Here is a 22,794-nt window from a genome sequence, read left to right on the forward strand (position 1 = left end):
TCCTCTAACTGATAGAGTCCCAGGTCAGTTAACCAGCTCCTCTAACTGATAGAGTCCCAGGTCAGTTAACCAGCTCCTCTAACTGATAGAGTCCCAGGTAGGTTAACCAGCTCCTCTAACTGATAGAGTCCCAGGTCAGTTAACCAGCTCCTCTAACTGATAGAGTCAGTTAACCAGCTCCTCTAACTGATAGAGTTCCAGGTAGGTTAACCAGCTCCTCTAACTGATAGAGTCCCAGGTCAGTTAACCAGCTCCTCTAACTGATAGAGTCCCAGGTCAGTTAACCAGCTCCTCTAACTGATAGAGTCCCAGGTCAGTTAACCAGCTCCTCTAACTGATAGAGTCCCAGGTCAGTTAACCAGCTCCTCTAACTGATAGAGTCCCAGGTCAGTTAACCAGCTCCTCTAACTGACAGAGTCAGTTAACCAGCTCCTCTAACTGATAGAGTCAGTTAACCAGCTCCTCTAACTGATAGAGTCCCAGGTCAGTTAACCAGCTCCTCTAACTGATAGAGCCCCAGGTCAGTTAACCAGCTCCTCTAACTGACAGAGTCAGTTAACCAGCTCCTCTAACTGATAGAGTCAGTTAACCAGCTCCTCTAACTGATAGAGTCCCAGGTCAGTTAACCAGCTCCTCTAACTGATAGAGTCCCAGGTCAGTTAACCAGCTCCTCTAACTGATAGAGTCCCAGGTCAGTTAACCAGCACCTCTAACTGATAGAGTCAGTTAACCAGCTCCTCTACCTGATAAAGTCCCAGGTCAGTTAACCAGCTCCTCTAACTGATAGAGTCCCAGGTCAGTTAACCAGCTCCTCTAACTGATAGAGTCCCAGGTCAGTTAACCAGCTCCTCTAACTGATAGAGTCAGTTAACCAGCTCCTCTAACTGATAGTCCCAGGTCAGTTAACCAGCTCCTCTAACTGATAGAGTCCCAGGTCAGTTAACCAGCTCCTCTAACTGATAGAGTCAGTTAACCAGCTCCTCTAACTGATAGAGTCCCAGGTCAGTTAACCGGCTCCTCTAACTGATAGAGTCAGTTAACCAGCTCCTCTAACTGATAGAGTCAGTTAACCAGCTCCTCTAACTGATAGAGTCCCAGGTCAGTTAACCAGCTCCTCTAACTGATAGAGTCCCAGGTCAGTTAACCAGCTCCTCTAACTGATAGAGTCCCAGGTCAGTTAACCAGCTCCTCTAACTGATAGAGTCAGTTAACCAGCTCCTCTAACTGATAGAGTCCCAGGTCAGTTAACCAGCTCCTCTAACTGATAGAGTCCCAGGTCAGTTAACCAGCTCCTCTAACTGATAGAGTCCCAGGTCAGTTAACCAGCTCCTCTAACTGATAGAGTCCCAGGTCAGTTAACCAGCTCCTCTAACTGATAGAGTCAGTTAACCAGCTCCTCTAACTGATAGAGTCCCAGGTCAGTTAACCAGCTCCTCTAACTGATAGAGTCCCAGGTCAGTTAACCAGCTCCTCTAACTGATAGAGTCCCAGGTCAGTTAACCAGCTCCTCTAACTGATAGAGTCCCAGGTAGGTTAACCAGCTCCTCTAACTGATAGAGTCCCAGGTCAGTTAACCAGCTCCTCTAACTGATAGAGTCAGTTAACCAGCTCCTCTAACTGATAGAGTTCCAGGTCAGTTAACCAGCTCCTCTAACTGATAGAGTCCCAGGTCAGTTAACCAGCTCCTCTAACTGATAGAGTCCCAGGTCAGTTAACCAGCTCCTCTAACTGATAGAGTCAGTTAACCAGCTCCTCTAACTGATAGAGTCCCAGGTCAGTTAACCAGCTCCTCTAACTGATAGAGTCCCAGGTCAGTTAACCAGCTCCTCTAACTGATAGATTCCCAGGTCAGTTAACCAGCTCCTCTAACTGATAGAGTCCCAGGTCAGTTAACCAGCTCCTCTAACTGATAGAGTCCCAGGTCAGTTAACCAGCTCCTCTAACTGACAGAGTCAGTTAACCAGCTCCTCTAACTGATAGAGTCAGTTAACCAGCTCCTCTAACTGATAGAGTCCCAGGTCAGTTAACCAGCTCCTCTAACTGATAGAGTCCCAGGTCAGTTAACCAGCTCCTCTAACTGATAGAGTCCCAAGTCAGTTAACCAGCACCTCTAACTGATAGAGTCAGTTAACCAGCTCCTCTACCTGATAAAGTCCCAGGTCAGTTAACCAGCTCCTCTAACTGATAGAGTCCCAGGTCAGTTAACCAGCTCCTCTAACTGATAGAGTCCCAGGTCAGTTAACCAGCTCCTCTAACTGATAGAGTCCCAGGTCAGTTAACCAGCTCCTCTAACTGATAGAGTCCCAGGTCAGTTAACCAGCTCCTCTAACTGATAGAGTCCCAGGTCAGTTAACCAGCTCCTCTAACTGATAGAGTCAGTTAACCAGCTCCTCTAACTGATAGAGTCCCAGGTCAGTTAACCAGCTCCTCTAACTGATAGAGTCCCAGGTCAGTTAACCAGCTCCTCTAACTGATAGAGTCCCAGGTCAGTTAACCAGCTCCTCTAACTGATAGAGTCCCAGGTCAGTTAACCAGCTCCTCTAACTGATAGAGTCAGTTAACCAGCTCCTCTAACTGATAGAGTCCCAGGTCAGTTAACCAGCTCCTCTAACTGATAGAGTCCCAGGTCAGTTAACCAGCTCCTCTAACTGATAGAGTCCCAGGTCAGTTAACCAGCTCCTCTAACTGATAGAGTCCCAGGTAGGTTAACCAGCTCCTCTAACTGATAGAGTCCCAGGTCAGTTAACCAGCTCCTCTAACTGATAGAGTCAGTTAACCAGCTCCTCTAACTGATAGAGTTCCAGGTCAGTTAACCAGCTCCTCTAACTGATAGAGTCCCAGGTCAGTTAACCAGCTCCTCTAACTGATAGAGTCCCAGGTCAGTTAACCAGCTCCTCTAACTGATAGAGTCAGTTAACCAGCTCCTCTAACTGATAGAGTCCCAGGTCAGTTAACCAGCTCCTCTAACTGATAGAGTCCCAGGTCAGTTAACCAGCTCCTCTAACTGATAGATTCCCAGGTCAGTTAACCAGCTCCTCTAACTGATAGAGTCCCAGGTCAGTTACTAACCAGCTCCTCTAACTGATAGAGTCCCAGGTCAGTTAACCAGCTCCTGTAAAAGATAGAGTCCCAGGTCAGTTAACCAGCTCCTCTAACTGATAGAGTCCCAGGTCAGTTAACCAGCTCCTCTAACTGATAGAGTCAGTTAACCAGCTCCTCTAACTGATAGAGTCCCAGGTCAGTTAACCAGCTCCTCTAACTGATAGAGTCCCAGGTCAGTTAACCAGCTCCTCTAACTGATAGAGTCCCAGGTCAGTTAACCAGCTCCTCTAACTGATAGAGTCCCAGGTAGGTTAACCAGCTCCTCTAACTGATAGAGTCCCAGGTCAGTTAACCAGCTCCTCTAACTGATAGAGTCAGTTAACCAGCTCCTCTAACTGATAGAGTTCCAGGTCAGTTAACCAGCTCCTCTAACTGATAGAGTCCCAGGTCAGTTAACCAGCTCCTCTAACTGATAGAGTCCCAGGTCAGTTAACCAGCTCCTCTAACTGATAGAGTCAGTTAACCAGCTCCTCTAACTGATAGAGTCCCAGGTCAGTTAACCAGCTCCTCTAACTGATAGAGTCCCAGGTCAGTTAAGCAGATCCTCTAACTGATAGATTCCCAGGTCAGTTAACCAGCTCCTCTAACTGATAGAGTCCCAGGTCAGTTAACCAGCTCCTCTAACTGATAGAGTCCCAGGTCAGTTAACCAGCTCCTCTAACTGACAGAGTCAGTTAACCAGCTCCTCTAACTGATAGAGTCAGTTAACCAGCTCCTCTAACTGATAGAGTCCCAGGTCAGTTAACCAGCTCCTCTAACTGATAGAGTCCCAGGTCAGTTAACCAGCTCCTCTAACTGATAGAGTCCCAGGTCAGTTAACCAGCACCTCTAACTGATAGAGTCAGTTAACCAGCTCCTCTACCTGATAAAGTCCCAGGTCAGTTAACCAGCTCCTCTAACTGATAGAGTCCCAGGTCAGTTAACCAGCTCCTCTAACTGATAGAGTCCCAGGTCAGTTAACCAGCTCCTCTAACTGATAGAGTCAGTTAACCAGCTCCTCTAACTGATAGAGTTCCAGGTCAGTTAACCAGCTCCTCTAACTGATAGAGTCCCAGGTCAGTTAACCAGCTCCTCTAACTGATAGAGTCCCAGGTCAGTTAACCAGCTCCTCTAACTGATAGAGTCAGTTAACCAGCTCCTCTAACTGATAGAGTCCCAGGTCAGTTAACCAGCTCCTCTAACTGATAGAGTCCCAGGTCAGTTAACCAGCTCCTCTAACTGATAGATTCCCAGGTCAGTTAACCAGCTCCTCTAACTGATAGAGTCCCAGGTCAGTTAACCAGCTCCTCTAACTGATAGAGTCCCAGGTCAGTTAACCAGCTCCTCTAACTGACAGAGTCAGTTAACCAGCTCCTCTAACTGATAGAGTCAGTTAACCAGCTCCTCTAACTGATAGAGTCCCAGGTCAGTTAACCAGCTCCTCTAACTGATAGAGTCCCAGGTCAGTTAACCAGCTCCTCTAACTGATAGAGTCCCAGGTCAGTTAACCAGCACCTCTAACTGATAGAGTCAGTTAACCAGCTCCTCTACCTGATAAAGTCCCAGGTCAGTTAACCAGCTCCTCTAACTGATAGAGTCCCAGGTCAGTTAACCAGCTCCTCTAACTGATAGAGTCCCAGGTCAGTTAACCAGCTCCTCTAACTGATAGAGTCCCAGGTCAGTTAACCAGCTCCTCTAACTGATAGAGTCCCAGGTCAGTTAACCAGCTCCTCTAACTGATAGAGTCAGTTAACCAGCTCCTCTAACTGATAGAGTCCCAGGTCAGTTAACCAGCTCCTCTAACTGATAGAGTCCCAGGTCAGTTAACCAGCTCCTCTAACTGATAGAGTCCCAGGTCAGTTAACCAGCTCCTCTAACTGATAGAGTCCCAGGTAGGTTAACCAGCTCCTCTAACTGATAGAGTCCCAGGTCAGTTAACCAGCTCCTCTAACTGATAGAGTCAGTTAACCAGCTCCTCTAACTGATAGAGTTCCAGGTAGGTTAACCAGCTCCTCTAACTGATAGAGTCCCAGGTCAGTTAACCAGCTCCTCTAACTGATAGAGTCCCAGGTCAGTTAACCAGCTCCTCTAACTGATAGAGTCAGTTAACCAGCTCCTCTAACTGATAGAGTCCCAGGTCAGTTAACCAGCTCCTCTAATTGATAGAGTCCCAGGTCAGTTAACCAGCTCCTCTAACTGATAGAGTCAGTTAACCAGCTCCTCTAACTGATAGAGTCCCAGGTCAGTTAACCAGCTCCTCTAACTGATAGAGTCCCAGGTCAGTTAACCAGCTCCTCTAACTGATAGAGTCCCAGGTCAGTTAACCAGCTCCTCTAACTGATAGAGTCCCAGGTAGGTTAACCAGCTCCTCTAACTGATAGAGTCCCAGGTCAGTTAACCAGCTCCTCTAACTGATAGAGTCAGTTAACCAGCTCCTCTAACTGATAGAGTTCCAGGTCAGTTAACCAGCTCCTCTAACTGATAGAGTCCCAGGTCAGTTAACCAGCTCCTCTAACTGATAGAGTCCCAGGTCAGTTAACCAGCTCCTCTAACTGATAGAGTCAGTTAACCAGCTCCTCTAACTGATAGAGTCCCAGGTCAGTTAACCAGCTCCTCTAACTGATAGAGTCCCAGGTCAGTTAACCAGCTCCTCTAACTGATAGATTCCCAGGTCAGTTAACCAGCTCCTCTAACTGATAGAATCCCAGGTCAGTTAACCAGCTCCTCTAACTGATAGAGTCCCAGGTCAGTTAACCAGCTCCTCTAACTGACAGAGTCAGTTAACCAGCTCCTCTAACTGATAGAGTCAGTTAACCAGCTCCTCTAACTGATAGAGTCCCAGGTCAGTTAACCAGCTCCTCTAACTGATAGAGTCCCAGGTCAGTTAACCAGCTCCTCTAACTGATAGAGTCCCAGGTCAGTTAACCAGCACCTCTAACTGATAGAGTCAGTTAACCAGCTCCTCTACCTGATAAAGTCCCAGGTCAGTTAACCAGCTCCTCTAACTGATAGAGTCCCAGGTCAGTTAACCAGCTCCTCTAACTGATAGAGTCCCAGGTCAGTTAACCAGCTCCTCTAACTGATAGAGTCCCAGGTCAGTTAACCAGCTCCTCTAACTGATAGAGTCCCAGGTCAGTTAACCAGCTCCTCTAACTGATAGAGTCAGTTAACCAGCTCCTCTAACTGATAGAGTCCCAGGTCAGTTAACCGGCTCCTCTAACTGATAGAGTCCCAGGTCAGTTAACCAGCTCCTCTAACTGATAGAGTCAGTTAACCAGCTCCTCTAACTGATAGAGCCCCAGGTCAGTTAACCAGCTCCTCTAACTGATAGAGTCAGTTAACCAGCTCCTCTAACTGATAGAGTCAGTTAACCAGCTCCTCTAACTGATAGAGTCCCAGGTCAGTTAACCAGCTCCTCTAACTGATAGAGTCCCAGGTCAGTTAACCAGCTCCTCTAACTGATAGAGTCCCAGGTCAGTTAACCAGCTCCTCTAACTGATAGAGTCAGTTAACCAGCTCCTCTAACTGATAGAGTCCCAGGTCAGTTAACCAGCTCCTCTAACTGATAGAGTCCCAGGTCAGTTAACCAGCTCCTCTAACTGATAGAGTCCCAGGTCAGTTAACCAGCTCCTCTAACTGATAGAGTCCCAGGTCAGGTAACCAGCTCCTCTAACTGATAGAGTCAGTTAACCAGCTCCTCTAACTGATAGAGTCCCAGGTCAGTTAACCAGCTCCTCTAACTGATAGAGTCCCAGGTCAGTTAACCAGCTCCTCTAACTGATAGAGTCCCAGGTCAGTTAACCAGCTCCTCTAACTGATAGAGTCCCAGGTAGGTTAACCAGCTCCTCTAACTGATAGAGTCAGTTAACCAGCTCCTCTAACTGATAGAGTTCCAGGTCAGTTAACCAGCTCCTCTAACTGATAGAGTCCCAGGTCAGTTAACCAGCTCCTCTAACTGATAGAGTCCCAGGTCAGTTAACCAGCTCCTCTAACTGATAGAGTCAGTTAACCAGCTCCTCTAACTGATAGAGTCCCAGGTCAGTTAACCAGCTCCTCTAACTGATAGAGTCCCAGGTCAGTTAACCAGCTCCTCTAACTGATAGATTCCCAGGTCAGTTAACCAGCTCCTCTAACTGATAGAGTCCCAGGTCAGTTACTAACCAGCTCCTCTAACTGATAGAGTCCCAGGTCAGTTAACCAGCTCCTGTAACTGATAGAGTCCCAGGTCAGTTAACCAGCTCCTCTAACTGATAGAGTCCCAGGTCAGTTAACCAGCTCCTCTAACTGATAGAGTCAGTTAACCAGCTCCTCTAACTGATAGAGTCCCAGGTCAGTTAACCAGCTCCTCTAACTGATAGAGTCCCAGGTCAGTTAACCAGCTCCTCTAACTGATAGAGTCCCAGGTCAGTTAACCAGCTCCTCTAACTGATAGAGTCCCAGGTAGGTTAACCAGCTCCTCTAACTGATAGAGTCCCAGGTCAGTTAACCAGCTCCTCTAACTGATAGAGTCAGTTAACCAGCTCCTCTAACTGATAGAGTTCCAGGTCAGTTAACCAGCTCCTCTAACTGATAGAGTCCCAGGTCAGTTAACCAGCTCCTCTAACTGATAGAGTCCCAGGTCAGTTAACCAGCTCCTCTAACTGATAGAGTCAGTTAACCAGCTCCTCTAACTGATAGAGTCCCAGGTCAGTTAACCAGCTCCTCTAACTGATAGAGTCCCAGGTCAGTTAACCAGCTCCTCTAACTGATAGATTCCCAGGTCAGTTAACCAGCTCCTCTAACTGATAGAGTCCCAGGTCAGTTAACCAGCTCCTCTAACTGACAGAGTCAGTTAACCAGCTCCTCTAACTGATGGAGTCAGTTAACCAGCTCCTCTAACTGATAGAGTCCCAGGTCAGTTAACCAGCTCCTCTAACTGATAGAGTCCCAGGTCAGTTAACCAGCTCCTCTAACTGATAGAGTCCCAGGTCAGTTAACCAGCACCTCTAACTGATAGAGTCAGTTAACCAGCTCCTCTACCTGATAAAGTCCCAGGTCAGTTAACCAGCTCCTCTAACTGATAGAGTCCCAGGTCAGTTAACCAGCTCCTCTAACTGATAGAGTCCCAGGTCAGTTAACCAGCTCCTCTAACTGATAGAGTCCCAGGTAGGTTAACCAGCTCCTCTAACTGATAGAGTCCCAGGTCAGTTAACCAGCTCCTCTAACTGATAGAGTCCCAGGTCAGTTAACCAGCTCCTCTAACTGATAGAGTCAGTTAACCAGCTCCTCTAACTGATAGAGTCCCAGGTCAGTTTACCGGCTCCTCTAACTGATAGAGTCCCAGGTCAGTTAACCAGCTCCTCTAACTGATAGAGTCAGTTAACCAGCTCCTCTAACTGATAGAGCCCCAGGTCAGTTAACCAGCTCCTCTAACTGATAGAGTCAGTTAACCAGCTCCTCTAACTGATAGAGTCAGTTAACCAGCTCCTCTAACTGATAGAGTCCCAGGTCAGTTAACCAGCTCCTCTAACTGATAGAGTCCCAGGTCAGTTAACCAGCTCCTCTAACTGATAGAGTCCCAGGTCAGTTAACCAGCTCCTCTAACTGATAGAGTCAGTTAACCAGCTCCTCTAACTGATAGAGTCCCAGGTCAGTTAACCAGCTCCTCTAACTGATAGAGTCCCAGGTCAGTTAACCAGCTCCTCTAACTGATAGAGTCCCAGGTCAGTTAACCAGCTCCTCTAACTGATAGAGTCAGTTAACCAGCTCCTCTAACTGATAGAGTCCCAGGTCAGTTAACCAGCTCCTCTAACTGATAGAGTCCCAGGTCAGTTAACCAGCTCCTCTAACTGATAGAGTCCCAGGTCAGTTAACCAGCTCCTCTAACTGATAGAGTCCCAGGTCAGGTAACCAGCTCCTCTAACTGATAGAGTCAGTTAACCAGCTCCTCTAACTGATAGAGTCCCAGGTCAGTTAACCAGCTCCTCTAACTGATAGAGTCCCAGGTCAGTTAACCAGCTCCTCTAACTGATAGAGTCCCAGGTCAGTTAACCAGCTCCTCTAACTGATAGAGTCCCAGGTAGGTTAACCAGCTCCTCTAACTGATAGAGTCAGTTAACCAGCTCCTCTAACTGATAGAGTTCCAGGTCAGTTAACCAGCTCCTCTAACTGATAGAGTCCCAGGTCAGTTAACCAGCTCCTCTAACTGATAGAGTCCCAGGTCAGTTAACCAGCTCCTCTAACTGATAGAGTCAGTTAACCAGCTCCTCTAACTGATAGAGTCCCAGGTCAGTTAACCAGCTCCTCTAACTGATAGAGTCCCAGGTCAGTTAACCAGCTCCTCTAACTGATAGATTCCCAGGTCAGTTAACCAGCTCCTCTAACTGATAGAGTCCCAGGTCAGTTACTAACCAGCTCCTCTAACTGATAGAGTCCCAGGTCAGTTAACCAGCTCCTGTAACTGATAGAGTCCCAGGTCAGTTAACCAGCTCCTCTAACTGATAGAGTCCCAGGTCAGTTAACCAGCTCCTCTAACTGATAGAGTCAGTTAACCAGCTCCTCTAACTGATAGAGTCCCAGGTCAGTTAACCAGCTCCTCTAACTGATAGAGTCCCAGGTCAGTTAACCAGCTCCTCTAACTGATAGAGTCCCAGGTCAGTTAACCAGCTCCTCTAACTGATAGAGTCCCAGGTAGGTTAACCAGCTCCTCTAACTGATAGAGTCCCAGGTCAGTTAACCAGCTCCTCTAACTGATAGAGTCAGTTAACCAGCTCCTCTAACTGATAGAGTTCCAGGTCAGTTAACCAGCTCCTCTAACTGATAGAGTCCCAGGTCAGTTAACCAGCTCCTCTAACTGATAGAGTCCCAGGTCAGTTAACCAGCTCCTCTAACTGATAGAGTCAGTTAACCAGCTCCTCTAACTGATAGAGTCCCAGGTCAGTTAACCAGCTCCTCTAACTGATAGAGTCCCAGGTCAGTTAACCAGCTCCTCTAACTGATAGATTCCCAGGTCAGTTAACCAGCTCCTCTAACTGATAGAGTCCCAGGTCAGTTAACCAGCTCCTCTAACTGACAGAGTCAGTTAACCAGCTCCTCTAACTGATGGAGTCAGTTAACCAGCTCCTCTAACTGATAGAGTCCCAGGTCAGTTAACCAGCTCCTCTAACTGATAGAGTCCCAGGTCAGTTAACCAGCTCCTCTAACTGATAGAGTCCCAGGTCAGTTAACCAGCACCTCTAACTGATAGAGTCAGTTAACCAGCTCCTCTACCTGATAAAGTCCCAGGTCAGTTAACCAGCTCCTCTAACTGATAGAGTCCCAGGTCAGTTAACCAGCTCCTCTAACTGATAGAGTCCCAGGTCAGTTAACCAGCTCCTCTAACTGATAGAGTCCCAGGTAGGTTAACCAGCTCCTCTAACTGATAGAGTCCCAGGTCAGTTAACCAGCTCCTCTAACTGATAGAGTCCCAGGTCAGTTAACCAGCTCCTCTAACTGATAGAGTCAGTTAACCAGCTCCTCTAACTGATAGAGTCCCAGGTCAGTTTACCGGCTCCTCTAACTGATAGAGTCCCAGGTCAGTTAACCAGCTCCTCTAACTGATAGAGTCAGTTAACCAGCTCCTCTAACTGATAGAGCCCCAGGTCAGTTAACCAGCTCCTCTAACTGATAGAGTCAGTTAACCAGCTCCTCTAACTGATAGAGTCAGTTAACCAGCTCCTCTAACTGATAGAGTCCCAGGTCAGTTAACCAGCTCCTCTAACTGATAGAGTCCCAGGTCAGTTAACCAGCTCCTCTAACTGATAGAGTCCCAGGTCAGTTAACCAGCTCCTCTAACTGATAGAGTCAGTTAACCAGCTCCTCTAACTGATAGAGTCCCAGGTCAGTTAACCAGCTCCTCTAACTGATAGAGTCCCAGGTCAGTTAACCAGCTCCTCTAACTGATAGAGTCCCAGGTCAGTTAACCAGCTCCTCTAACTGATAGAGTCAGTTAACCAGCTCCTCTAACTGATAGAGTCCCAGGTCAGTTAACCGGCTCCTCTAACTGATAGAGTCCCAGGTCAGTTAACCAGCTCCTCTAACTGATAGAGTCAGTTAACCAGCTCCTCTAACTGATAGAGCCCCAGGTCAGTTAACCAGCTCCTCTAACTGATAGAGTCAGTTAACCAGCTCCTCTAACTGATAGAGTCAGTTAACCAGCTCCTCTAACTGATAGAGTCCCAGGTCAGTTAACCAGCTCCTCTAACTGATAGAGTCCCAGGTCAGTTAACCAGCTCCTCTAACTGATAGAGTCCCAGGTCAGTTAACCAGCTCCTCTAACTGATAGAGTCAGTTAACCAGCTCCTCTAACTGATAGAGTCCCAGGTCAGTTAACCAGCTCCTCTAACTGATAGAGTCCCAGGTCAGTTAACCAGCTCCTCTAACTGATAGAGTCCCAGGTCAGTTAACCAGCTCCTCTAACTGATAGAGTCCCAGGTCAGGTAACCAGCTCCTCTAACTGATAGAGTCAGTTAACCAGCTCCTCTAACTGATAGAGTCCCAGGTCAGTTAACCAGCTCCTCTAACTGATAGAGTCCCAGGTCAGTTAACCAGCTCCTCTAACTGATAGAGTCCCAGGTCAGTTAACCAGCTCCTCTAACTGATAGAGTCCCAGGTAGGTTAACCAGCTCCTCTAACTGATAGAGTCAGTTAACCAGCTCCTCTAACTGATAGAGTTCCAGGTCAGTTAACCAGCTCCTCTAACTGATAGAGTCCCAGGTCAGTTAACCAGCTCCTCTAACTGATAGAGTCCCAGGTCAGTTAACCAGCTCCTCTAACTGATAGAGTCAGTTAACCAGCTCCTCTAACTGATAGAGTCCCAGGTCAGTTAACCAGCTCCTCTAACTGATAGAGTCCCAGGTCAGTTAACCAGCTCCTCTAACTGATAGATTCCCAGGTCAGTTAACCAGCTCCTCTAACTGATAGAGTCCCAGGTCAGTTACTAACCAGCTCCTCTAACTGATAGAGTCCCAGGTCAGTTAACCAGCTCCTGTAACTGATAGAGTCCCAGGTCAGTTAACCAGCTCCTCTAACTGATAGAGTCCCAGGTCAGTTAACCAGCTCCTCTAACTGATAGAGTCAGTTAACCAGCTCCTCTAACTGATAGAGTCCCAGGTCAGTTAACCAGCTCCTCTAACTGATAGAGTCCCAGGTCAGTTAACCAGCTCCTCTAACTGATAGAGTCCCAGGTCAGTTAACCAGCTCCTCTAACTGATAGAGTCCCAGGTAGGTTAACCAGCTCCTCTAACTGATAGAGTCCCAGGTCAGTTAACCAGCTCCTCTAACTGATAGAGTCAGTTAACCAGCTCCTCTAACTGATAGAGTTCCAGGTCAGTTAACCAGCTCCTCTAACTGATAGAGTCCCAGGTCAGTTAACCAGCTCCTCTAACTGATAGAGTCCCAGGTCAGTTAACCAGCTCCTCTAACTGATAGAGTCAGTTAACCAGCTCCTCTAACTGATAGAGTCCCAGGTCAGTTAACCAGCTCCTCTAACTGATAGAGTCCCAGGTCAGTTAACCAGCTCCTCTAACTGATAGATTCCCAGGTCAGTTAACCAGCTCCTCTAACTGATAGAGTCCCAGGTCAGTTAACCAGCTCCTCTAACTGATAGAGTCCCAGGTCAGTTAACCAGCTCCTCTAACTGACAGAGTCAGTTAACCAGCTCCTCTAACTGATAGAGTCAGTTAACCAGCTCCTCTAACTGATAGAGTCCCAGGTCAGTAAACCAGCTCCTCTAACTGATAGAGTCCCAGGTCAGTTAACCAGCTCCTCTAACTGATAGAGTCCCAGGTCAGTTAACCAGCACCTCTAACTGATAGAGTCAGTTAACCAGCTCCTCTACCTGATAAAGTCCCAGGTCAGTTAACCAGCTCCTCTAACTGATAGAGTCCCAGGTCAGTTAACCAGCTCCTCTAACTGATAGAGTCCCAGGTCAGTTAACCAGCTCCTCTAACTGATAGAGTCCCAGGTAGGTTAACCAGCTCCTCTAACTGATAGAGTCCCAGGTCAGTTAACCAGCTCCTCTAACTGATAGAGTCCCAGGTCAGTTAACCAGCTCCTCTAACTGATAGAGTCAGTTAACCAGCTCCTCTAACTGATAGAGTCCCAGGTCAGTTTACCGGCTCCTCTAACTGATAGAGTCCCAGGTCAGTTAACCAGCTCCTCTAACTGATAGAGTCAGTTAACCAGCTCCTCTAACTGATAGAGCCCCAGGTCAGTTAACCAGCTCCTCTAACTGATAGAGTCAGTTAACCAGCTCCTCTAACTGATAGAGTCAGTTAACCAGCTCCTCTTACTGATAGAGTCCCAGGTCAGTTAACCAGCTCCTCTAACTGATAGAGTCCCAGGTCAGTTAACCAGCTCCTCTAACTGATAGAGTCCCAGGTCAGTTAACCAGCTCCTCTAACTGATAGAGTCAGTTAACCAGCTCCTCTAACTGATAGAGTCCCAGGTCAGTTAACCAGCTCCTCTAACTGATAGAGTCCCAGGTCAGTTAACCAGCTCCTCTAACTGATAGAGTCCCAGGTCAGTTAACCAGCTCCTCTAACTGATAGAGTCAGTTAACCAGCTCCTCTAACTGATAGAGTCCCAGGTCAGTTAACCGGCTCCTCTAACTGATAGAGTCCCAGGTCAGTTAACCAGCTCCTCTAACTGATAGAGTCAGTTAACCAGCTCCTCTAACTGATAGAGCCCCAGGTCAGTTAACCAGCTCCTCTAACTGATAGAGTCAGTTAACCAGCTCCTCTAACTGATAGAGTCAGTTAACCAGCTCCTCTAACTGATAGAGTCCCAGGTCAGTTAACCAGCTCCTCTAACTGATAGAGTCCCAGGTCAGTTAACCAGCTCCTCTAACTGATAGAGTCCCAGGTCAGTTAACCAGCTCCTCTAACTGATAGAGTCAGTTAACCAGCTCCTCTAACTGATAGAGTCCCAGGTCAGTTAACCAGCTCCTCTAACTGATAGAGTCCCAGGTCAGTTAACCAGCTCCTCTAACTGATAGAGTCCCAGGTCAGTTAACCAGCTCCTCTAACTGATAGAGTCCCAGGTCAGGTAACCAGCTCCTCTAACTGATAGAGTCAGTTAACCAGCTCCTCTAACTGATAGAGTCCCAGGTCAGTTAACCAGCTCCTCTAACTGATAGAGTCCCAGGTCAGTTAACCAGCTCCTCTAACTGATAGAGTCCCAGGTCAGTTAACCAGCTCCTCTAACTGATAGAGTCCCAGGTAGGTTAACCAGCTCCTCTAACTGATAGAGTCAGTTAACCAGCTCCTCTAACTGATAGAGTTCCAGGTCAGTTAACCAGCTCCTCTAACTGATAGAGTCCCAGGTCAGTTAACCAGCTCCTCTAACTGATAGAGTCCCAGGTCAGTTAACCAGCTCCTCTAACTGATAGAGTCAGTTAACCAGCTCCTCTAACTGATAGAGTCCCAGGTCAGTTAACCAGCTCCTCTAACTGATAGAGTCCCAGGTCAGTTAACCAGCTCCTCTAACTGATAGATTCCCAGGTCAGTTAACCAGCTCCTCTAACTGATAGAGTCCCAGGTCAGTTACTAACCAGCTCCTCTAACTGATAGAGTCCCAGGTCAGTTAACCAGCTCCTGTAACTGATAGAGTCCCAGGTCAGTTAACCAGCTCCTCTAACTGATAGAGTCCCAGGTCAGTTAACCAGCTCCTCTAACTGATAGAGTCAGTTAACCAGCTCCTCTAACTGATAGAGTCCCAGGTCAGTTAACCAGCTCCTCTAACTGATAGAGTCCCAGGTCAGTTAACCAGCTCCTCTAACTGATAGAGTCCCAGGTCAGTTAACCAGCTCCTCTAACTGATAGAGTCCCAGGTAGGTTAACCAGCTCCTCTAACTGATAGAGTCCCAGGTCAGTTAACCAGCTCCTCTAACTGATAGAGTCAGTTAACCAGCTCCTCTAACTGATAGAGTTCCAGGTCAGTTAACCAGCTCCTCTAACTGATAGAGTCCCAGGTCAGTTAACCAGCTCCTCTAACTGATAGAGTCCCAGGTCAGTTAACCAGCTCCTCTAACTGATAGAGTCAGTTAACCAGCTCCTCTAACTGATAGAGTCCCAGGTCAGTTAACCAGCTCCTCTAACTGATAGAGTCCCAGGTCAGTTAACCAGCTCCTCTAACTGATAGATTCCCAGGTCAGTTAACCAGCTCCTCTAACTGATAGAGTCCCAGGTCAGTTAACCAGCTCCTCTAACTGATAGAGTCCCAGGTCAGTTAACCAGCTCCTCTAACTGACAGAGTCAGTTAACCAGCTCCTCTAACTGATAGAGTCAGTTAACCAGCTCCTCTAACTGATAGAGTCCCAGGTCAGTAAACCAGCTCCTCTAACTGATAGAGTCCCAGGTCAGTTAACCAGCTCCTCTAACTGATAGAGTCCCAGGTCAGTTAACCAGCACCTCTAACTGATAGAGTCAGTTAACCAGCTCCTCTACCTGATAAAGTCCCAGGTCAGTTAACCAGCTCCTCTAACTGATAGAGTCCCAGGTCAGTTAACCAGCTCCTCTAACTGATAGAGTCCCAGGTCAGTTAACCAGCTCCTCTAACTGATAGAGTCCCAGGTAGGTTAACCAGCTCCTCTAACTGATAGAGTCCCAGGTCAGTTAACCAGCTCCTCTAACTGATAGAGTCCCAGGTCAGTTAACCAGCTCCTCTAACTGATAGAGTCAGTTAACCAGCTCCTCTAACTGATAGAGTCCCAGGTCAGTTTACCGGCTCCTCTAACTGATAGAGTCCCAGGTCAGTTAACCAGCTCCTCTAACTGATAGAGTCAGTTAACCAGCTCCTCTAACTGATAGAGCCCCAGGTCAGTTAACCAGCTCCTCTAACTGATAGAGTCAGTTAACCAGCTCCTCTAACTGATAGAGTCAGTTAACCAGCTCCTCTAACTGATAGAGTCCCAGGTCAGTTAACCAGCTCCTCTAACTGATAGAGTCCCAGGTCAGTTAACCAGCTCCTCTAACTGATAGAGTCCCAGGTCAGTTAACCAGCTCCTCTAACTGATAGAGTCAGTTAACCAGCTCCTCTAACTGATAGAGTCCCAGGTCAGTTAACCAGCTCCTCTAACTGATAGAGTCCCAGGTCAGTTAACCAGCTCCTCTAACTGAGAGAGTCCCAGGTCAGTTAACCAGCTCCTCTAACTGATAGAGTCCCAGGTCAGTTAACCAGCTCCTCTAACTGATAGAGTCCCAGGTCAGTTAACCAGCTCCTCTAACTGATAGAGTCCCAGGTCAGTTAACCAGCTCCTCTAACTGATAGAGTCCCAGGTCAGTTAACCAGCTCCTCTAACTGATAGAGTCAGTTAACCAGCTCCTCTAACTGATAGAGTCCCAGGTCAGTTAACCAGCTCCTCTAACTGATAGAGTCCCAGGTCAGTTAACCAGCTCCTCTAACTGATAGAGTCCCAGGTCAGTTAACCAGCTCCTCTAACTGATAGAGTCCCAGGTAGGTTAACCAGCTCCTCTAACTGATAGAGTCCCAGGTCAGTTAACCAGCTCCTCTAACTGATAGAGTCAGTTAACCAGCTCCTCTAACTGATAGAGTTCCAGGTCAGTTAACCAGCTCCTCTAACTGATAGAGTCCCAGGTCAGTTAACCAGCTCCTCTAACTGATAGAGTCCCAGGTCAGTTAACCAGCTCCTCTAACTGATAGAGTCAGTTAACCAGCTCCTCTAACTGATAGAGTCCCAGGTCAGTTAACCAGCTCCTCTAACTGATAGAGTCCCAGGTCAGTTAACCAGCTCCTCTAACTGATAGATTCCCAGGTCAGTTAACCAGCTCCTCTAACTGATAGAGTCCCAGGTCAGTTACTAACCAGCTCCTCTAACTGATAGAGTCCCAGGTCAGTTAACCAGCTCCTGTAAAAGATAGAGTCCCAGGTCAGTTAACCAGCTCCTCTAACTGATAGAGTCCCAGGTCAGTTAACCAGCTCCTCTAACTGATAGAGTCAGTTAACCAGCTCCTCTAACTGATAGAGTCCCAGGTCAGTTAACCAGCTCCTCTAACTGATAGAGTCCCAGGTCAGTTAACCAGCTCCTCTAACTGATAGAGTCCCAGGTAGGTTAACCAGCTCCTCTAACTGATAGAGTCCCAGGTCAGTTAACCAGCTCCTCTAACTGATAGAGTCAGTTAACCAGCTCCTCTAACTGATAGAGTTCCAGGTCAGTTAACCAGCTCCTCTAACTGATAGAGTCCCAGGTCAGTTAACCAGCTCCTCTAACTGATAGAGTCCCAGGTCAGTTAACCAGCTCCTCTAACTGATAGAGTCAGTTAACCAGCTCCTCTAACTGATAGAGTCCCAGGTCAGTTAACCAGCTCCTCTAACTGATAGAGTCCCAGGTCAGTTAACCAGCTCCTCTAACTGATAGATTCCCAGGTCAGTTAACCAGCTCCTCTAACTGATAGAGTCCCAGGTCAGTTAACCAGCTCCTCTAACTGATAGAGTCCCAGGTCAGTTAACCAGCTCCTCTAACTGACAGAGTCAGTTAACCAGCTCCTCTAACTGATAGAGTCAGTTAACCAGCTCCTCTAACTGATAGAGTCCCAGGTCAGTTAACCAGCTCCTCTAACTGATAGAGTCCCAGGTCAGTTAACCAGCTCCTCTAACTGATAGAGTCCCAGGTCAGTTAACCAGCACCTCTAACTGATAGAGTCAGTTAACCAGCTCCTCTACCTGATAAAGTCCCAGGTCAGTTAACCAGCTCCTCTAACTGATAGAGTCCCAGGTCAGTTAACCAGCTCCTCTAACTGATAGAGTCCCAGGTCAGTTAACCAGCTCCTCTAACTGATAGAGTCAGTTAACCAGCTCCTCTAACTGATAGAGTTCCAGGTCAGTTAACCAGCTCCTCTAACTGATAGAGTCCCAGGTCAGTTAACCAGCTCCTCTAACTGATAGAGTCCCAGGTCAGTTAACCAGCTCCTCTAACTGATAGAGTCCCAGGTAGGTTAACCAGCTCCTCTAACTGATAGAGTCCCAGGTCAGTTAACCAGCTCCTCTAACTGATAGAGTCAGTTAACCAGCTCCTCTAACTGATAGAGTTCCAGGTCAGTTAACCAGCTCCTCTAACTGATAGAGTCCCAGGTCAGTTAACCAGCTCCTCTAACTGATAGAGTCCCAGGTCAGTTAACCAGCTCCTCTAACTGATAGAGTCAGTTAACCAGCTCCTCTAACTGATAGAGTCCCAGGTCAGTTAACCAGCTCCTCTAACTGATAGAGTCCCAGGTCAGTTAACCAGCTCCTCTAACTGATAGATTCCCAGGTCAGTTAACCAGCTCCTCTAACTGATAGAGTCCCAGGTCAGTTAACCAGCTCCTCTAACTGATAGAGTCCCAGGTCAGTTAACCAGCTCCTCTAACTGACAGAGTCAGTTAACCAGCTCCTCTAACTGATAGAGTCAGTTAACCAGCTCCTCTAACTGATAGAGTCCCAGGTCAGTTAACCAGCTCCTCTAACTGATAGAGTCCCAGGTCAGTTAACCAGCTCCTCTAACTGATAGAGTCCCAGGTCAGTTAACCAGCACCTCTAACTGATAGAGTCAGTTAACCAGCTCCTCTACCTGATAAAGTCCCAGGTCAGTTAACCAGCTCCTCTAACTGATAGAGTCCCAGGTCAGTTAACCAGCTCCTCTAACTGATAGAGTCCCAGGTCAGTTAACCAGCTCCTCTAACTGATAGAGTCCCAGGTCAGTTAACCAGCTCCTCTAACTGATAGAGTCCCAGGTCAGTTAACCAGCTCCTCTAACTGATAGAGTCCCAGGTCAGTTAACCAGCTCCTCTAACTGATAGAGTCAGTTAACCAGCTCCTCTAACATATAGAGTCCCAGGTCAGTTAACCGGCTCCTCTAACTGATAGAGTCCCAGGTCAGTTAACCAGCTCCTCTAACTGATAGAGTCAGTTAACCAGCTCCTCTAACTGATAGAGCCCCAGGTCAGTTAACCAGCTCCTCTAACTGATAGAGTCAGTTGACCAGCTCCTCTAACTGATAGAGTCAGTTAACCAGCTCCTCTAACTGATAGAGTCCCAGGTCAGTTAACCAGCTCCTCTAACTGATAGAGTCCCAGGTCAGTTAACCAGCTCCTCTAACTGATAGAGTCCCAGGTCAGTTAACCAGCTCCTCTAACTGATAGAGTCAGTTAACCAGCTCCTCTAACTGATAGAGTCCCAGGTCAGTTAACCAGCTCCTCTAACTGATAGAGTCCCAGGTCAGTTAACCAGCTCCTCTAACTGATAGAGTCCCAGGTCAGTTAACCAGCTCCTCTAACTGATAGAGTCCCAGGTCAGGTAACCAGCTCCTCTAACTGATAGAGTCAGTTAACCAGCTCCTCTAACTGATAGAGTCCCAGGTCAGTTAACCAGCTCCTCTAACTGATAGAGTCCCAGGTCAGTTAACCAGCTCCTCTAACTGATAGAGTCCCAGGTCAGTTAACCAGCTCCTCTAACTGATAGAGTCCCAGGTAGGTTAACCAGCTCCTCTAACTGATAGAGTCAGTTAACCAGCTCCTCTAACTGATAGAGTTCCAGGTCAGTTAACCAGCTCCTCTAACTGATAGAGTCCCAGGTCAGTTAACCAGCTCCTCTAACTGATAGAGTCCCAGGTCAGTTAACCAGCTCCTCTAACTGATAGAGTCCCAGGTCAGTTAACCAGCTCCTCTAACTGATAGAGTCAGTTAACCAGCTCCTCTAACTGATAGAGTCCCAGGTCAGTTAACCAGCTCCTCTAACTGATAGAGTCCCAGGTCAGTTAACCAGCTCCTCTAACTGATAGATTCCCAGGTCAGTTAACCAGCTCCTCTAACTGATAGAGTCCCAGGTCAGTTACTAACCAGCTCCTCTAACTGATAGAGTCCCAGGTCAGTTAACCAGCTCCTGTAACTGATAGAGTCCCAGGTCAGTTAACCAGCTCCTCTAACTGATAGAGTCCCAGGTCAGTTAACCAGCTCCTCTAACTGATAGAGTCAGTTAACCAGCTCCTCTAACTGATAGAGTCCCAGGTCAGTTAACCAGCTCCTCTAACTGATAGAGTCCCAGGTCAGTTAACCAGCTCCTCTAACTGATAGAGTCCCAGGTCAGTTAACCAGCTCCTCTAACTGATAGAGTCCCAGGTAGGTTAACCAGCTCCTCTAACTGATAGAGTCCCAGGTCAGTTAACCAGCTCCTCTAACTGATAGAGTCAGTTAACCAGCTCCTCTAACTGATAGAGTTCCAGGTCAGTTAACCAGCTCCTCTAACTGATAGAGTCCCAGGTCAGTTAACCAGCTCCTCTAACTGATAGAGTCCCAGGTCAGTTAACCAGCTCCTCTAACTGATAGAGTCAGTTAACCAGCTCCTCTAACTGATAGAGTCCCAGGTCAGTTAACCAGCTCCTCTAACTGATAGAGTCCCAGGTCAGTTAACCAGCTCCTCTAACTGATAGATTCCCAGGTCAGTTAACCAGCTCCTCTAACTGATAGAGTCCCAGGTCAGTTAACCAGCTCCTCTAACTGATAGAGTCCCAGGTCAGTTAACCAGCTCCTCTAACTGACAGAGTCAGTTAACCAGCTCCTCTAACTGATAGAGTCAGTTAACCAGCTCCTCTAACTGATAGAGTCCCAGGTCAGTTAACCAGCTCCTCTAACTGATAGAGTCCCAGGTCAGTTAACCAGCTCCTCTAACTGATAGAGTCCCAGGTCAGTTAACCAGCTCCTCTAACTGATAGAGTCAGTTAACCAGCTCCTCTAACTGATAGAGTCCCAGGTCAGTTAACCAGCTCCTCTAACTGATAGAGTCCCAGGTCAGTTAACCAGCTCCTCTAACTGATAGAGTCAGTTAACCAGCTCCTCTAACTGATAGAGTCCCAGGTCAGTTAACCAGCTCCTCTAACTGATAGAGTCAGTTATCCAGCTCCTCTAACTGATAGAGTCCCAGGTCACTTAACCAGCTCCTCTAACTGATAGAGTCCCAGGTCAGTTAACCAGCTCCTCTAACTGATAGAGTCAGTTAACCAGCTCCTCTAACTGATAGAGCCCCAGGTCAGTTAACCAGCTCCTCTAACTGATAGAGTTCCAGGTCAGTTAACCAGCTCCTCTAACTGATAGAGTCCCAGGTCAGTTAACCAGCTCCTCTAACTGATAGAGTCCCAGGTCAGTTAACCAGCTCCTCTAACTGATAGAGTCCCAGGTCAGTTAACCAGCTCCTCTAACTGATAGAGTCAGTTAACCAGCTCCTCTAACTGATAGAGTCCCAGGTCAGTTAACCTGCTCCTCTAACTGATAGAGTCCCAGGTCAGTTAACCAGCTCCTCTAACTGATAGATTCCCAGGTCAGTTAACCAGCTCCTCTAACTGATAGAGTCCCAGGTCAGTTACTAACCAGCTCCTCTAACTGATAGAGTCCCAGGTCAGTTAACCAGCTCCTGTAACTGATAGAGTCCCAGGTCAGTTAACCAGCTCCTCTAACTGATAGAGTCCCAGGTCAGTTAACCAGCTCCTCTAACTGATAGAGTCAGTTAACCAGCTCCTCTAACTGATAGAGTCCCAGGTCAGTTAACCAGCTCCTCTAACTGATAGAGTCCCAGGTCAGTTAACCAGCTCCTCTAACTGATAGAGTCCCAGGTCAGTTAACCAGCTCCTCTAACTGATAGAGTCCCAGGTAGGTTAACCAGCTCCTCTAACTGATAGAGTCCCAGGTCAGTTAACCAGCTCCTCTAACTGATAGAGTCAGTTAACCAGCTCCTCTAACTGATAGAGTTCCAGGTCAGTTAACCAGCTCCTCTAACTGATAGAGTCCCAGGTCAGTTAACCAGCTCCTCTAACTGATAGAGTCCCAGGTCAGTTAACCAGCTCCTCTAACTGATAGAGTCAGTTAACCAGCTCCTCTAACTGATAGAGTCCCAGGTCAGTTAACCAGCTCCTCTAACTGATAGAGTCCCAGGTCAGTTAACCAGCTCCTCTAACTGATAGATTCCCAGGTCAGTTAACCAGCTCCTCTAACTGATAGAGTCCCAGGTCAGTTAACCAGCTCCTCTAACTGATAGAGTCCCAGGTCAGTTAACCAGCTCCTCTAACTGACAGAGTCAGTTAACCAGCTCCTCTAACTGATAGAGTCCCAGGTCAGTTAACCAGCTCCTCTAACTGATAGAGTCCCAGGTCAGTTAACCAGCTCCTCTAACTGATAGAGTCCCAGGTCAGTTAACCAGCACCTCTAACTGATAGAGTCAGTTAACCAGCTCCTCTACCTGATAAAGTCCCAGGTCAGTTAACCAGCTCCTCTAACTGATAGAGTCCCAGGTCAGTTAACCAGCTCCTCTAACTGATAGAGTCCCAGGTCAGTTAACCAGCTCCTCTAACTGATAGAGTCCCAGGTCAGTTAACCAGCTCCTCTAACTGATAGAGTCCCAGGTCAGTTAACCAGCTCCTCTAACTGATAGAGTCCCAGGTCAGTTAACCAGCTCCTCTAACTGATAGAGTCAGTTAACCAGCTCCTCTAACTGATAGAGTCCCAGGTCAGTTAACCGGCTCCTCTAACTGATAGAGTCCCAGGTCAGTTAACCAGCTCCTCTAACTGATAGAGTCAGTTAACCAGCTCCTCTAACTGATAGAGCCCCAGGTCAGTTAACCAGCTCCTCTAACTGATAGAGTCAGTTAACCAGCTCCTCTAACTGATAGAGTCAGTTAACCAGCTCCTCTAACTGATAGAGTCCCAGGTCAGT

The sequence above is a fragment of the Salvelinus fontinalis genome, chromosome 11 (genome assembly GCF_029448725.1).
Source record: "Salvelinus fontinalis isolate EN_2023a chromosome 11, ASM2944872v1, whole genome shotgun sequence".
NCBI lineage: Eukaryota > Metazoa > Chordata > Actinopteri > Salmoniformes > Salmonidae > Salvelinus > Salvelinus fontinalis.